Here is a 5,060-nt window from a genome sequence, read left to right as displayed (position 1 = left end):
ATAGCAGTTATAGAGCACATTTTCTGTTCTGTCTGACATTTCTACCAGGCTGAGCTGGAGGAAGTTTGGTCCAGTTTAGTTAAAATCACAGCCAGTTCCTGAACTGCTTGTCTAAAGCCCAGGTGTGGTACACCCCATGTTCTGTATGTGCTCGCTGTTTTCCTGAGAGCCACCCCAGCTCAGTTTAGCCGACAGTTCCTCCCTTCTCCCCCTCAATACCAGGCTGAGAAGGGATTTCTGGCCAGCTCCATGTCCCAGAGTGACCGAGACACCTCCTGACCCCCTTGTGCCTCCCTTGGGAAACGTAGCTATGCAAAAGAAAAGCACCTCCCGAGATCCGTGTGTGCCCAAAGCAGCACGGACCTGCCGGATTGCTGAATGCTGCCATGCACTATGTGACTGAGGCAGGACCTCCCAATGCGAGAGGCACTTCCAGACACACGGGAGAGTGATCCCATGGTAAGTGCGGCTTTCAGAAACAAGTCTTATTGAGAGGAGTGGTAAACCCAGCTCTAACCTGTACCTGAAGACATAGATAACACTCGCTGGCGCTGATAAAGCACCAGAGCTGTGAGCCTGATGCCCCTTGGCTCCTGTTGGAAATAGGACCTCTACCAGCATCCATAGATAAATATCCCCCTGTGTCTGTACACACTGAAATGCCTTTGCAAACCTGGCTCCTTCCCTGTTTCACATACTCAGCTGCTATTTCTTCTGCACAGCAGCAGGAGCGAGGGGCTCAGCTGTAATTTGGGGCCGTGTTGTCCTAAGTGCTGTACAGGCACAGAACAAAAGACCTCTGACCGCTTCCCAGCATCTAGCTCTTGTTGGTTTAAAAACAACCCTACCTGGTTCTCTCTCTTTTTTTTTTGTTTTCCTTTATTCATTGTTTTCTTGCTTCCTTTATATTCCTGGTGCCTCCAAGCTCAAATACTTTTGCTGAGCTCCTGAGTGAGCCAGGCCCAGCCGACCACATGGAAAAAGGACTTTTTACCTGTGTCTCGCTTATCTGCAAGAGGTAAGGGTGGCTGGAGTGACGCTGCAAGGGTTGAAATGAAGGGTGTTCAGGGTGACGCTGCACAACAAACTTAGTGCTTCAAGGTTCCCACTGGGATTAGGGAACATAAGCACTGCTAAAAAAACCCAGAAGTTTAGACTTTGGAGAACTGAGCAGATGCAAACATGTGACACAAAACTGGAAATCTGGGCTCCAAGAGAGGCAAATGTACCCCAGCTGCGCCTGGAGCGGGCGGGTTGTGCTTTTCCTGTGCCAGGCTGTTCATTCGACAGCAACTACCGAGATGGGATTTCCTCCAGGTTTACGTCAAGGAACTTCATTTCTTGCACCTTGACTCTTAACTAGGTAAAAGTTATTGTACTAACAATCAACCAACCTTGGGCTTTAGCTCCGAGTGCCGATTTGCATCCATCCCCGAGTTACATAAATCTAAGCCACCTTATTATAGAGGAAATGTTCCTGAGCTGACGATTCTTGTGAAATCCCAAAGGGAGAGGTGTATTTTCTGGGTGCTTTGATGCATTTCAGGTTCATTTTGGGGCTCTGCGATTCATGGCAGATGGTTCTCTGATTATTTTATATTAAGGACCAACTTCCAGTAACATCAGTGGGAGCAGGATTTTAGCTCTAAAGCTATTATTAACTAATGCAGCACAACAATGCCTGGCTTTCGTTCTGTTTTGTTTTCTCCCAGGGTCGGAACGTGTGTGTATCCCATTAACTCTGTCCTCGCTGCTCTCAAGATGTTTCGCACAAATTATTTTATTTTTTTTGTAAGAAAATATATTTTATTAGGCAGTTTTATGAGAGCTGACAAAATGCCTCATAAATAACCCAGCAGGAAATATGGGGTAAATAAAATTTTTACAACTTTATCATAAACCTGAGAAGTCTTTGGTTCCTTTTCGAATGGAATGAGCAAGGTATTTCATTAAAGGAAAAGACATGCTCTCTAAAGCCCAACAATTATAGGCACAATGCCTTTTTAACCTGCAATTCGGTCAAACAGGTTTGGTGGCAGTGGAAAATGTCAAAGGCCCTGGTTTGACGCTTTGGGTCGTGCTCCCCACAGATCAATTTGTGCTGTAGGTTCCTTACGCAGCAGAGCTGGAGAACTGGCCTAAGGAAACACGGATCTGGGGATCAGGCTTAGGACAGGCTGAGTTTTTATCTTGCCTTTGTACATCTCCAAGTACAGCGGGACCGTGGCTGGGCCCCAAAGTGCAAAGAGACTACAAACAAATATGGTCCCCAGGTCTTCAGCACAAGCCTGAAATGCAATGGTTTGGTCAAAGACCAAGAGTCTGAAATAGCAGCGCTTGGAACAAACCTCAGTCCCTGAACTTAGCGTGAAGGGGGAATTCAGCTCTCAGCAGGAGGATCTTTGACGTGTGATATTTTGGTACTGTGGGAAGACGGGAAGGGGGTGCCACTTTTAAGTCTTTTGCACTTGCAAAAATTCATACTGGCATCCATGACTATTTTCCACTTACAGGGAAACAGAAGTTTGGCAAAATACCACCTGTTCCTGGGGGCCGAAGAGGTTTGGGAACTACCTCCCAAAGGAAGTGAGAAAGTGCCATTGCATGCCTGCTTGGTCTGATGAAATACCAGAGGAAACGATGTGGAGTGAAGGTCTTTGCCACCTCTCACACCTCTGGTTCTCTGATCCACCCTCTGGGTTGGTGAAAACTGCGACAGAACAGTCATAGAAAGGCTGAGCTTCGCAGAAGAGCTGGAGGTGGTCAGGTATGCATGTTATCTTCCCTGTGTTGAGAGCAGTGCTCTCAGACTCATCAGAGGAAGACCAGGGCGGACTCCACCACCCAGACCTCACCTGGCTGGCACCACAGGCTGTAGCACACAGCTATGTCCCCCACCCTTCCTCCAGGGCCTTATTGCATAAAGCCCACCACCCAGGGTGGTATGGGCCCCACCTTCCCTTGGAGGCTCTGTTGCATTCCCCTGCCTTCCCACCCTGCTAGATAGCCCTTCCCCACCCAGCCACCACATCACCCAGGTCCCCAGGACATCTACAACAGCTTCCTACAGGAATGTCCTGTCAGGAAAGCCTTTAAAGTCTTTGTAGCTCTAATACCATGTAAACAAGGAGTGAAACCCACCCCACACGATCAGGCCAAAGCCCTTTTGATGTTGGTTTCTTTTATGGCCGCCAGCCACATTTTGGGAATGGGGCATCTACAGGAGAGCTGGACTGACAGGTTTGCAGTCCTGCAGCCTGATCCTAGACCATGCTTTAGATTGGATATTAGGAACAATTTCTTCCCAGAAAGGGTTGTAGGGCATTGGCCCAGGCTGCCCAGGGCAGTGCTGGAGTCACCAGCCCTGGAGGGCTGGACAGATGGAGATGAGGTTCTCGGGGACATGGGGTAGTGCTGGGGGGGTTAATGGTTGGACTCAGTGATCTTGAGGGTCTCTTCCAACTGAATTGCTGCTATGATACTATGATTCTATGCTGGGTGCTCAGAGCGTTCGCTGACTTTGAAGCCAAGTCAGGGTGTCCCTGGGAGCTTTGCCTGTATAAGAGCTCCTGCCTCTGGCACGTTGTCTGGAAAGCTCTGTGTAAATAGGAGAGACAATTACTGCGGTCCTTTCCCGAAAGGAAATTCCATATTGGCGCTGAGTAGCACGTTAGAATGGCAGAACACAGCCCTGACTGCGCACGGGCTGCACGCAGGGCTCTGCCCTCCCCCAGCAGCGACTGACAGCACGTCAAGGGAAATTGGCTTTTTGGTGGGACATGCTGCTTCAGTGAAAGCCCATATGTTGCTGAGTTATCTGTTCTGGATGCCTTGTATTGTCCCCACTCCTCTGTCACCGCCCCTCTGCCTCTACCCTCCCCGCAGAGGTTAAATAAAATATCATTTCCTTCTGATGTAGCCTTTGTCTTTGGCAATCAAAATGCCCTTCAGGCCCCTGTGGATTCAACCTTCCAGGTCAGGGTAGGACATGGGAAACCCCTTCCCAGGCATTTCACTGTAGATAATGTCGCGGCTGATTCATGAGATCATGCAAAGCGCTGCCTTCCACCATGGCTGCTGCTTTGGGTGCCGATGCTTCTTGGCTTGGGCTCTACCTGCTTTTCCCTCCCCGCAACAGCACCTCTCCTTCTAGATGGGTTTTACAACCCAGGGGAGGAACAGGCTGGGGAGTCGGGAGAGCCAGCGAACCCTCTCCCTGCTCCAGGAGGGGCTGACCCAGGCAAGCAGCAATGCTTTTGCAATCCCGCTGCTCCTCTTTGGGCCCTGGAGTGCCAGAGTGGATGGAAGAACCATGAGGGTTCCTGTTGTGATACTGCTGAGCAGATGCAGCAGGAGATGGGGGAATATATGTATATCTGCCTATAGAGCATCACTTGTGTGCCATTCCTTGGCTTGAGGGTGCAATACAAAACAATGGCATATATTTTTATTTATTATAGCTCCTCTGATCTGCTCCTGTTCAGGAGCTTCCTGGAGACTCCCTCTAACGTAACACCAACTGATGGTGGAAGAGTAAGACCTACAAAGGACAGTGTGTTACCTGCCTTTTATTATGGACTGGTGTTATTTTAATCTCTCTTTCCTTGTGTAGTTTTACATATGTGGGTTGAAAGTGCAAAGAGGCAGCAGAGAGGGAGAGAGCACTGACTTCACCCTGTAATACGCAACACAACACAGGTAAAAAGGGAGGAAGGTTGACAGTGGTTTTTGCTGTTTGTGTGGTCTCCAAGGTAAGTGGGATGAGTGTGGAAGGCAAGTCTCCAGTGCTGGTGTCCCATGCATTTTGCTGGCTGGGTTTGTCCATTGCTAATGTGGTTAAGTGTGCAAATGTGTGGCAGGGGGAGCATGCTGCTATCATGGATGATGCACTCCAGGTGCAAGCCTCTGTGAGTCCAGGGCTTTCACCCACTTTCCTGTCTGATCAGAACTATTCTGGTTCAGCCCCATGCAGGGATATATGTTGGCAGAAAATCCTGCTGGTGATAACTGTCCATGAGTTGTCAACTGTCATCTGCAAACCAGTGTCGACTGGCATGGCT

This window comes from Patagioenas fasciata, chromosome 10 (assembly GCF_037038585.1).
Source record: "Patagioenas fasciata isolate bPatFas1 chromosome 10, bPatFas1.hap1, whole genome shotgun sequence".
NCBI classification, from domain to species: Eukaryota; Metazoa; Chordata; class Aves; order Columbiformes; family Columbidae; genus Patagioenas; species Patagioenas fasciata.
Note: the sequence above shows the minus strand (reverse complement) of the source record.